The sequence below is a fragment of the Hippoglossus stenolepis genome, chromosome 6 (genome assembly GCF_022539355.2).
Source record: "Hippoglossus stenolepis isolate QCI-W04-F060 chromosome 6, HSTE1.2, whole genome shotgun sequence".
In the NCBI taxonomy this organism is placed as follows: Eukaryota; Metazoa; Chordata; class Actinopteri; order Pleuronectiformes; family Pleuronectidae; genus Hippoglossus; species Hippoglossus stenolepis.
The window spans coordinates 14,295,606-14,308,347 of record NC_061488.1 but is presented as its reverse complement, the minus strand read 5'-3'; the positions used below and the strand labels follow the sequence as shown (position 1 = coordinate 14,308,347).

General features: G+C 41.2%; 1 long non-coding RNA gene across 1 annotated transcript; it reads right to left on the bottom strand.

The window, feature by feature from the left end:
- Nucleotides 1–862: 862 nt before the first annotated feature.
- Nucleotides 863–10,309, bottom strand: LOC124851973. Its single transcript, XR_007032801.1, has 3 exons — nt 9,680–10,309; nt 9,441–9,514; nt 863–1,131 (listed from the first exon to the last, which is right to left on the bottom strand). It is a non-coding gene; the product is annotated as an uncharacterized LOC124851973 (long non-coding RNA).
- Nucleotides 10,310–12,742: the final 2,433 nt, after the last annotated feature.

Here is a 12,742-nt window from a genome sequence, read left to right as displayed (position 1 = left end):
AACGAGGTCTGTCTTTGTCGCATTTCTCTAAAATCCATGCTACACCTGGAGCACTTCCACTTCACTTCCTGTTTGCCAAATTTACATAATCACGACCCCCCCGTTGACCCGACACTGTATATTTATCTAAACATAACTAACACAACATGCCATATCTATATTAGGTATCCAGCCTTGGATAACATTATTTCAGAGCTCTGATGCCAAGAGGAAACCAAAGCAGTGAGACTTATTTATTCATGGATGAACACCTAATGGCCCCATGCACTTTAAAAGGCCACTGCTCGCAAACAGTCCACAGGGTGACTCATGTTCCACTGCGTACAACACCCCCACCTTCCTGCAAAAAGGAGAAGACAGGCAGGCAAATTATGCACAAACTGAGATATTTCATTTTTTATATCAATCATTTAAAAAAAAAGTAGTACTTTGCAGTCTTTTGGTTTTAAATTTGAAAAATCTTGCCCCACTTGTATGTTGTTTTTGCTTTGGTCAACAGTGTGATCTCCATTAGTCCATTAATCACCTGGTTCAATGCAAATAACATGATCACTGACCGTATGCAGTATGCAGAGGATGTGGCCCCTTGTGAAGCCCCATGAGACAAGTTGTGATTTGTGAACATGGGCTATGCAAATACAATTTGATTGATATAATTATTATTCCAATCTGTGCATCTTTTATGTACTGAAGAGAAAGTACTGTGTGGAGGGTCGCTTGTGATATTATTGCACCCTCTGCTGGTTAGAATCGTGGCATCACCATATAATGTGAATTTAAAGAACAACAAATATATGAAGATCATTTCAGGACATTTATTTCTTCTGTATGAAATTAAGATGGAGAAGTGGTGAGAGGAAACCTGCCCACGTTGATGCTATATCATAAAAATGTGTTCATTTTGAGATGTTTTATTTGCAGGTATTTGTTCTGTTGTTCAGTTAGTGACAAATATTCATTAGCTGCTTTGCACAGGTTTGCACAATCAGTGTCATGTCTCAGAAGAATTAGCATGGCGATCCTCCCTCCTCCCTCCTCCCTCGGTCTCCTCTCCGGCTGTCGAGGCAGACCGCTGAGACCTCTGCTGGGGAGGGAGAGCTTCGCTACCATCTGGGCTGCAGCAGGGAGTGGCTTTAGGAACCATCAGCAAAACACGGAGACACATAGAGGAACAAAGAGGAATAAGATGTCGCTTGTGTCAAGTCTGCAAAGCTATTAAGGATAAAGGGAAAAAAAACTTTTATAAATCGTTATAACAAAGATGGTATGTATCAGAGTCTGTTGTGAGTTGAGAATCTATAATCAGGCCCATGTTTATATAAGGACCCCCCCAGCAAAAAGCTATTTTTTTTAAGAATGAGTCCAACATCCTTGTGTCTCTGTGTTACAAGTGAGGTAAGGAGGTATTGTTATTAGAAAAACTTGATATCTTAAGACAACCCAGTGATGTTTTCTCCCCAAACACTAGAATACAGCTGGTTGTGCCATTATGAATCTAATAGCAGGGTGATAGTGACCATATGAGCATATATGACTGTATACATAACAAATAGATGAAGTGTACATGGAGTACGGTGAGACTTAAGGAACATGGCTTTTTAAATTAGCCTGGTGAGTGATTTCCAGCCTGATATACCTGCCCTGCTCTCCAGCCTCTGTGTTCAGATTCATGTCTTCATCAGTAACAAGGCCAGGAGTCACAGTGATAAATTCTGCGGTTGTTCAGACGCCCTCATACGGAGCCTGGCCAGCTGCCAGCTCCATCAGCAGACAGCTCTGTCTGTACACCTCCTCTGCTCTCCGCCGCTTCCTCCTGGAGACAAACGACCTCATCCCCGCCATCGCACTGTGGCCGCCATTGATTATCACTGCTCGCTGTCTCATTCTCTCCTCTCCTCGCCCTCCCCTCCTGTCTCTATTTAATTTAACTTCTTGTTTTCTTCACACTCCGTTTCATTATCGATCTGGGAACAGGCCGACCAGAGCCTGATGTCTCTTTTGGATTGTGCTGTGTTTTTATGTGAAGCAATAGCAAAGCCCCCCAGCAGGCTAAAAGCAGAGACAAGACCTGATCCCCAATGTTTTAGCATGCTTTTCACAAGCCGCTGCTCTGACAGGACGGCTCATGTGATAAAGAAAGAGTGTCATTCTTGCTGTAAAGATGCTCAACTTTGGGGTCAGCAGCATGTTGCCTGAGTTAAAATCCGCCACAGCAGCCATGAAAACTGGCAACAGCCCACCATTAAAACCATAAACAACAGAGTAAGGGTTGAAATGACCTGGTCATAAAACCTGGCTAGTCTCGCGGTTTGATGTACAGTTCTGGGCTCTATAAAAACCGCCTTTGCTCTGAGCTCCATGGCCATTAGTGGGAATGCTTATCGCCATATATTTCAACCTGTAGTCGCCTACTGAAGTTGTAGGTATAATAGCAACTCCAAGGTTTTCCTCGTGACAGTCGGGAAAACGAATGATTATTATAAGAGGGCAAATGTAATTGGCCATAATTCACAAGACCCACAAAAGGAGTCTCTGGCTGTAATCAAAGCTGGTTTCCATATATTGAAGGTGCCTCTCTGACAGGTCGTTTGTCTGGATGCAAGTTGTTACACTCCCAGCCCAAGATATATGTGCCAACTTTAAAAAGAACTTTGAGAAGCTGCATGATCTTTATACACCAGTAAGTACAGTATCCATAGGTATATTCAGGTTCAAAGTATTTATCACATACAGGACCTTGTTCTGCATATTTACAGGATACAGAAGGGACACACAGTGCTGGAGTAAGTGTTAAGACCCTTTACTTAAGAAAAGTAGCAATACTGTAATATATAGAACAATCGAGCAGTGTCGTACAGGGAATGTTAGTTATATATTGAAAATGTAATTTAACTAAATGTATTGGCAAGTTTTATTTAAATGATCAAAAGTACTTATAATGCAAAAGAAAACACCCCTAAAAGTGTCATAGTGTTATAATCACAGAATTATTATGCAATTAATTAGAATTCTTCAGATGTAGCTGCTCAAATCTTGTACATACTAATGGGTAGTTTAAGCTGTAAGAAAGCATCACATTTTATAAATCAACATAAATCTGTAGGCTAAAGTAATGACTGACTAAAGCTGTTAAACCAATGTAGTGGAATAGAAACTCATTACTTATTACTAGAAATGTACTTGGCTACATTCCACCAAAAGTAAAATGCTGAAAACTAAATACCTGAACTTGACCGTGAACCTGAACCTTAATTTTTCCGACTGCCAAATATATTTATACTTACTAATAATATGCTAAACTTGATTTTCACTCTTCATATATGATAATTTGGGCCTTCACCATAAACAAATGGCAAACATTTGTATTCACTGTTCATGTGCAAAAAACAATGGATTCAAAATGCAGGACATTAACATTCTTGTTGATATATCCATTGATCACCACTAGATGGTATCATAAATTCCACTGTGCTTCAGTGTGTGACACAGTGAGGATGACGAGCAGGCTCGAAGCTTTAAAGTCCGTCGCTCAGACGTCGTTCGCTCACAGTTCAGAAACACAAGCTGCATGTTGCAGATCCAACCGTCCAAAACAATTCAACATCTACACACACCAGCATGTCTATCTATAGATGACACGGTACATGTGTCATCTTCCTGGCAAGTTCACTGTTAATCTTAAATTACTCGGGCTGATAGGAAAGAGAAACTCTGAGTGTAATTACACAGCGAGCAGACTGCAGCACTGTACTTACAAACATCTGATATCATCAACAGCTACAAGTGGTATTCCAGCACTGAAGTTAGCGGGCCAGACAAAACAAACACTGGCTACTGGCTTTAACCAAAGATGGCATCACATCAATTAAATAAACAGGAAATATATTCTGTCTCTCCAATAAAACAGCACAAGACAAAGCGGGGGGAAACTTTGGTGGAAGCAGAACTAGAATGAAAACGAATAGCAACACTTTGCCAAAACATTCGTCCACGCACAGACTTCAATGAGCACAGTTGCTGTTTGATACACAAAGGCTGCTGCTCTCTCGTCTCTTTCCTCGGGGTCAGAGGTAAAGCCCTGACCTGATGAGGCCAACATGCCCCTGTTAATAAAACAATAAACAGCAGTCTTCTCTCAATAACCCCCCACTCCGCACCCTCACCAGCAGGGCTAGCTCTCTCAAACCTGCACTCCCATCCCTCTATACGCTTAAACTACAACTGACAAACAATCATGCAAGGGGCCGTGTGCACAGAGACACACACACGCACACCCATCACTTTGTCCGTGCATCTTATTGCGATCGCGATCCAAATGTACGCCAAATGCTGTTTACGCCCTGTGCTAAAAGGGAGTTTAATAAGACTTTATTTACTCTTTGCCCACCATATGTGAGGTTCCTGAGTGTTTGAAATCTAAGATCAGTCACAGGGGGGGGGCCCTGTGGCTCCCAGGATACCTAATACGCTGCGTGCTCCAGGGCCGGTGAGAAGAAAAAGAGCACAATTGGATTAGATACCAAAATAGGGTCAGTGTTTGTTTTAATCAGTCTGGTGACACAGGGAGCTCTTGAAAGCACAGAGCAAAGAGAGCCCGGAGAGAGAGAAAACGAGAGGAAGAGGAAGGGGGCGAAAGAGTGAGGGAGACAGATAGTGAAAGAGAGAGGGAGAAAAGGGGAAAAAGAGAGACAGAGAGGGCAGCCGGGGTGATTGGTCCCCAGGCTGTGGCTGGATAATGGAGACTGGGGGCCGCAGGGGTAGCTGTCTGGGGGGTGGCTGGCCTCTCAGAGTTCACTGTCAGGTCTCCAAACCAAGAGGACAGTGGTCACTTCCACTCTCCCAGCCTCTCTTAAAATCAGCTTAGACTAATATGTGGTAGCTGGTTTACTTTCCAGCACAACACCAGCAAATCATGTGACAAAGAGAACCACTGAGGAAACGAGCATCCATGAAATCGATGATTTATCTGTTGAAGAGGATTTAGACCAACAACAACCATCACTCTGTTGCTTTTTGGGTTGACAGCGATTCAAGTGAGAACGATTGAAAAGTGAGGCTGTTAGTGTCAACAGTCTTGTCTTAGTCTGGGCTATCTGGTTACCAAACGTTTTTGTAATCGCAGGCACACGGGATAAGAGGTTTATAAAGTGAGAGTGCCGCAGCTTACGATTGAGAATAATAGTGCACACTAGCAGGCAGGGAAGGATCAAGTGTAAGTGCCAAGCTTTGGCTTTTTTTTCCATCTAGGTTGTTGCAAGATTACCCCCCATACTCCCTTCCAAGCCAAGTCAGTGAAATGTGGCTCACATCGTGGTTGCAGCTGACTACACTTTCCATGGCAGGGCTTAAAATCCTTGCTGGGATACGCCGCTGAATTTCAGATGTCAAATATGATTTTCCTTTACGCCCCAGGACAGATTCTGTCTGTGTAAGAGGAACGTATACCTTTGTTTCGCGTGGACAAAAACAAGAAGAGCAGTCAGTATTCATGCCTATAATCTGAGATGCCACGGCTCAGCTCCCTGAAGAATGAACAGGAAAAGACACAAAGGTCGATGGATTGTTCATTAAATAGACGTATTTTCTGGATCATAGTATAGACCTCAAAGTCAGTCTCCAATTCACGGTCGGTGGAGTAGCTCCAGAATGTAGATCTCAGTGGTATTAGCGACTGATGTTTTAACAGTCTGGCTTGGTGAGTTTCTCGGTTATTTAGTTCCAAAATACCCAGACATGACATATAAATACATAAAAACAAGTGCTATTCCCTCTCAATGGCTCCCATGCACCGTCCACTGACCAAAGAGTTGAGTACAGAAAGTAAGAGCGAGAAGACGATAAAAGAAAATAGTGGCAAAATACAAGTTTTCATATTTATATAGGTAAAGTTGCACAAAATGAGTTTTTGTGCTAGATCTTTTAGTCTGAAATGCATTTCTTCTGCTCTGTGTGAACATGTTTGTGTGTCTGTATAAACATAAAGTACATTAGTGTGTCGGAGACAGTCGAGAGAGCAAGAGCAACCAACTTTATCCATCAGCCTTCTCCGTGGTGTTTGGAAATGCTATCCCCTGGTCGGAAGTGCAAATCCAGCTGCTGCGAAGTGGCCATAAATTAGATTTTCTGAAACTTGGTGCAGACGTCTCCAGTGTGTCGTTCACTGGAGCGATCATGCCCCGCCCGCCCGCTACAGCCTTCATTATCCTCAACCTAAATCCCTTAAACTTTCCTGATCACTCGTCACGTGCCTCAAATTATCTCACTTGTGCATCAGCTCTCTAGTCGGTTGTGGGGCTGCTACTCTTCATGTCAAGGCGAACAGTTTAGTCTTTAACTTGAAACTCCAGGAGCACAATTATCTCTTCTAAGAAAGTGGGGACATGTTGAAAACACAGCGACTCGTGCTTTTGTGCTCTGAGCCTAGAGGTTAGTGTGATGTGCCTGCTGAAAGCTCTTCCAAATCACAGAGAAATCAAGTGAGTCAGTTCAGATTTTTGCAGCTGCTTTCTATTCCTCAATGTGCGGAGTAATTCCAAACAGTTTATTTTCAATCCAGCCACTTCAGCCCCCAAGGTCATTTGCTTTTTCTCTTTCTAAACAGGCAAAACTCTCACATGTCCTTTCTTGGTGGAACTCCACTCGGCCTGATTCGTTATGCTGGTCTGTTCTTCCCCAGCAGAGTTGTGACAGTCTCATTCAGATGTGTCAGAGTTCCTTTAACTTACAGACCTCATCTTTTGCCTGAGATCTTCTGATAAGTAAACAACGGGGCCAGCTTTAGCTGTGTGAAGCGTTTCCCTTAGATAATAGCTGAGCACATGTGTTGATGGAAACAGATACTCTCCATGTCTTTGACTCTACAGTTTGGAGACTGCACAAGCGGTATCAAGTAAAAGTGCAGTTTTTATATTTGCTACATTAGTTGTACGGTTACAGCCTTTATGACGAGCATGCACGTGCATGCCAGAACCGTGTATGCAGCCAAATTCTGCCGGATAAAAAAATCAAAGCAGAGGATGAGGATGAAAACAACAAAACACCACCCGCCACTAGTGAACTTTGGGTGAAGGGGGGCATTATAGCCAGTGTCTGGGTGGCTGTTTGGGGGGTCGTGCTCTGTGCCCAGGCCCTCAGGGCACCAGTAGCAGGATGGGCCTGAGCATCCGCTGGGAGGATGACCCCAGCTATCCCTGTGGAGTTTGGCTTGTACAGCTGTATCTGATTGGACAGGAACAAAGGGCTGCACTGCACCAGGGGGTTTGGCATTCAGCAGATATAAGAACTGATCGTCTCACACAACCGTCACTACTATATTTCCACCAATACATTAATGATAGTGACAATCTAAGAATAATAAATGTATGTCACAAAACAGGTTTTTAGCAAAACAGGTATAAATATAGGCCTACAAAATATGCTATTTTGCATTGCATCAGGTCAAAAATGTCGGCTGTGAAAACGAGCCAATCTTGGCATTTTATAATATCAGACTCAATAATTGTATGGATTTGAAAAAAATGCTCATGAGTTCCTGTATTGTTCAAATGAATTCATAAATCACAAACAAACACTGTATGCACTTTGGTTTAACTGTTTGTGTGGTTTTTATGTGTTAAATTTCTGACCTCTATTATTCTGGTCTGCAGAAACCTTTCTAAATTCAAACATTTTTTTTTATTATTTAGTCATGGGGCACAATTAAATGTGGCCGAATGGGAAACATTTAAATGTTTCAAACAAAGTTCTCTCTTTAACAATACTCTACGAGAAAACATTCACACATCTATCTATCTATCTATCTATCTATCTATCTATCTATCTATCTATCTATCTATCTATCTTTCTTTCTTTTGGGGTTATTCTAGATTTACTGGGCTTGTGGGCCACACCTCGTCTCATTTGTAAAACCTATTAAATATCACAGTTCCAACAAATCCTCTTAACACCACAGATAGCAGGAGAGAAATATGAGCACATTAATTTGGTTATAATTTCAAACTGTCATTTTCTCCCCTCAGCTGAACTCGTTGTGGGGCACCCCGAGGAAAGAGATGTTATGCTCTTCCGCGGACTGTTTATCCAGAATACAACCGAGAGGATCTTTTCCAAATATGAGAGAAAGCTGGTCGAGCACCGGGGACATTTTCTCACGCTGCGCTGGAGATATGAAGCCGCAGGTCCTGCACGTCTGGGGCCGCAGGATTCCAGACCCGTGTGTGTGTGACAGGCTGTGATTTCTCTGGCACGGATCCACAGACGTACTACCAATAAGACAACTGATAATCGATGTGTCAATAGGCCTTTACATGACATATGTGACTGCAGAAAATAATAATACGTTTTCCTTTAAGATCGTGGAGTTCTATAAAGAGTGTAGGGCTTACGTTCATTTATAAATTTAGCTCCATTTTACTGAAATAAGTTATCGAGGCTGTGTCGGTAAAAATAAGTAAAATGAAAAAGTGACGATATATGCAGAATATTTTATTGTAGTTTTGCGACGTTGACAGGTCGAAAACGGTCTCAAGGTTTATATGAAGACAGACCAAAACTTTAATTTTTTTATTTTGTAGCCCTCGCTGTTTCGTTTCGATGTATGTTCCTAATTTGTTTGTTAGTTTATTTGACGTCATCTTGTTTATATTTCACGACGCACATTTCCTTTCCGTTCTTCGTCTTGAATTATCCAGCCAATAATAATCGTATTATTATTAGACAATTATTATTTTCCTCTCTTTTAAATTATTACATTTTTTGCTGTAAAACATCACAGCTCATCGTGAAGTCGGATCAAAATTTAAAGTTCGTCCTTCGTTAGTTGGTTCGCTATAATTTATAATCTGTCATTTCCAGCTGTCACAAAAATCTGTAAATAAACTTGTTGAACAACGATCTTTAATTATAACTAATCTGTGCATTATAATGCCAAAATTCAGGTAAACGGCCGATAATCCAAATGGTAATCCTGAAAAAAACCCGTATCCATCGATTGGTATACTTTATATGCGCTATTGTGTAACGAAGAAACGGATCAATAACTCCGGTTAAATTATTATTCAGCAAACTGCAAAGGCAAAACGGGATCGAGTTTTATACACTGTAGGTCAAATAATAAGTGGCCTATTACAAATTAATTACAAACAGAATGTCTCTCTATAAGCGAGTATTTTTTTTTTAAATGTCAGCAGTAGTATTTGAGGTTTTAACATTTTTACTGACTATAACAAAAAAGTTGGTTGGAGGGTATAGGTTAACTCTATTTGGATAGAGAAGTATTTAAAAAAAATTCAAAATAAGGCCTTCTTCAAAATGTATATATTTTATAAAGCCTTTTATTATAAGTTTAATGTAGGCTAAATTAATATTATAAATATATTAATGACTGGCATCAGGATGAAAACAGGTGCTATGTGTTTTATAGAGACTTTTAATTCACTCACCTGAAACCTGAGAAAGCTCCTGTCCAATGGATCTGGACCCTGATCTTCAATCCCTCCATTCCAAGACAACAAGGCTATTTTAAAAATCAGAAGAAAAAAACAAAAACAACACACCATCAACAAGACAAGAGATCTCACCCTTAACGTCTCAGAGTTCATGCAGTATTTAACTAGTTAAATTAGCCTACTTCTCATTCAATAATCAACCTACATCACCCAGAAAGAGGCTAATTCAGTACCTTCGCAAACTTGGCCGTAAAAAGGCCGAGGCAGACGGAGGCTGTATCCAGAGAAACGTATTCTCCCACCTCCAGGAAATACACTTTATTGACCATCTCTAATCTAATGTTAGCTTATTTGAGCCGGCGCTGCTAAAGAGGATGAGAACCAGCTAGCTTAGGTTTGAGCACGAGGTCTAGGGTTACCTAAATAAAACTCCGTGAGATAGAGCAGCGGGGGTTAGATGGGCTTACGTGGCCCTAAATGTGAACAATACAAGTTAAATGTGATACGCTGACAGTTAAATAAATGACAAATCGGTTTTAATGGCTGCTTTTTTTGTTGTCGTCTACGTCATACTCATGCGTCGCCGCCCAACAGGTCCGCTCCAAAACACATTAGGGATCATTTATTTTTAGCACTGGCGTGTGTCCTCTGTACCGAGGCCTGGGCCGATCGCTAAGGTGTGTGTGTGCGCGCGCGTGTGTGTAGATCGTGCGTACGGAGCAGCGGTAGAAAGAGTGAGGCAGCACCGGTCTGTCCTTCATTAAAGCGGCAGTCAGCTCGGAGCAGAGGCATTCATCCCCACGACAGACCGAGCCTTCATAACCCGGACACACGCACACACACGCGCACACTCATTACTCTAATTAAACCGATAGCATGTCTGAATTTAAGCTAGCACCTGTATGGGTCCTTCCACTGTGTTGCTATGCCTAGCAGGTAGGCTAACATAAAGCCTTTTTTAGCTTTTCATATCATCCAAATTAAATTTATTTTGAAAAAAGATCCAAGCAAAGTGAAAAGGAGTCAGATAATTATCACTCTTCTTCGTATAAAGTTTTTCTACCAAGTTCCACGGTGGCCGAGAGAGAGAGAGCTCAAGGCACTGCAAATTAAGAAAACCTGCTAATAGAAAAAACACGTGCAAATTCAAAAAACAACTTCATAAATTTGATGACACATGCAAATACAGGAATGCAAAAAGTCACAACACATGCAAATTCTCAAAACATCTTGATCAATTTGGACGACCATGCGCTGCAAAAAGTCACAACACATGCAAATACAGAAATGTTTCCAGGGGACCCAAAAAAGTGACGAACCTGCCTGTAGTTCAATGCTTTGGTAAGTTCCATCACCACTGATGAGTAGCAGACTTCAATAACCTGACTAGGGGTTAGGGGGTTTCTTTATATGCATGTGTATTCTTGATTTGCAAGATAAGGCAGCTTGTATCATGGCTTTATGAAAAAGTAAAGTGTGGTTTCAGTAATTGGTAATACATTTTCCACTAGTGCTTATTAACATATTAGTTATCAGAGCTGGGCAATAAAATAAGACCAATAATTATCGCCATTTAATTTTCATCAATAGCAATATAACAAGGATTCAATATATATCAATATATTACTTATGTATTGTGCAAATACAGTGAGGAGGTTTGACACATAATTGATCCACCTCACATTTGTCAAATGTTTTGCCGTCTATCAAATTGTCTGTCCATAACAAAGAGTTTGAAACCAGAACCTTCACTCGGGAGCAGAAATCAGTATTTAAACCAAAAATAAATAATAATGTGACATTTTTCGTGATAAATTGTGATATTGACTGATATGAAAATTACTATCTTGATATAACTTTTGGCCAAACTGTACAGCCCTATCAGTACTTTTCCATTTTTAACATTAATTCTTGGATTGCCTTGTTGTGAAAACATCTTCAAATTCACCAAGGATGAACTCACCCAGCCATCAAGTCTGCACTTGAAAACCCAAGTATGCAATTTATTAATGTAAGTCAATAATAAGGATTAATGAGTTTCTCAATTTAATCCATCTGCAGAAGTTAGTCAGTCACCTGTAAATAATTAAATCATTATAGGGAGATAATGATAATTCTACAAATCTCCAGTTATAGACTTTGATAATCTCAAACTAGATTTGGGTCCACATTCCGTTCTGCCCTGTTCCAGAATGTGACTGGTCAAACAGTCCAGTGAAAGAGTCTCCCTCATGTAATATAAAAAGAAAACAGGGTAACGCTTCAAGAGGATTTTTCCCAAACCTCACAAATCATTGTTCTTATTAAAGGCTTAAATCCAATCTATAAAGAATTAGTAAATAATGTAGGCTATTAACCAGTAATTGAGTCATTTATTACAGCATATCAAAGGTGTATCGTCAGCAAGTGGTGTTTTTACTTCTGTCTTGGATTTAAACTAAGTGCTCCCAATTTCCGAAACTACAGCAAGAGAGCAACACGCAACATGTGTTGCTGCAGAAAATCTTTTATGATGAATCAAGCATAGAACATTTCCAATTTTTGATTAACAAAAGCTGCAGTGCTTGTCTTTGTTAGTTTGTCTTCATTGTCGAACATGAAGGTCTTTTGGTTTGAAGTTCACCGGGGGGTTAACTGAGTAGTTTAATATGTCACAATCTGTCCTGCAGGGAAAAATATTGCAAAGCTTTGACTTTCCAATGTTTTATGATCTTGCAGAGCTGTGTAGAAAAACAAAATCACACAGTAACGTTCTAACCAAAACAATACCACTAACCATCTCTTTTTTCCCCCTAACGTTGGCCAGTGTAAGTCTTTGTCCCTTGTTTTCTGACAGATATGTACCCAGCTCATCTCATGTGTGTTGTGGCTGTGGATCCTGACTTGCTGCTCTCACTCACTGGGCTTCAGTGTGCTCCATGACGCCTGACGCGAGGTCAGACGGAGGACAGCAACACCACTTCCCACTTCCCTTCGAAACCTCAACCCCCTTTGCTACAGCAGAGCGACTTAGGCTTCCCAGAATGCACCTCTCCAGCCGGCCGACCCCAGGGTCAGCAGCTGCCAATCAAGTCCTCAGCTGGCTGTGCAGCTTCTGGACACGAACTGGAGGATGTGAGGGAGGCCTCAGAGAGGAGCCCTGGCTCTGCATATGGGATCATCTCTGTGCATTCATGGCGGCTAATTAAATTAGCCATCCTTCTCCTATTCTAATGCAAACCTCAGGTTGAATCGCTACCCTGTACGTGAGAGGAAAGACCTCAGGCAATGATAGTCAGACAAAGACAGGCAGCTTG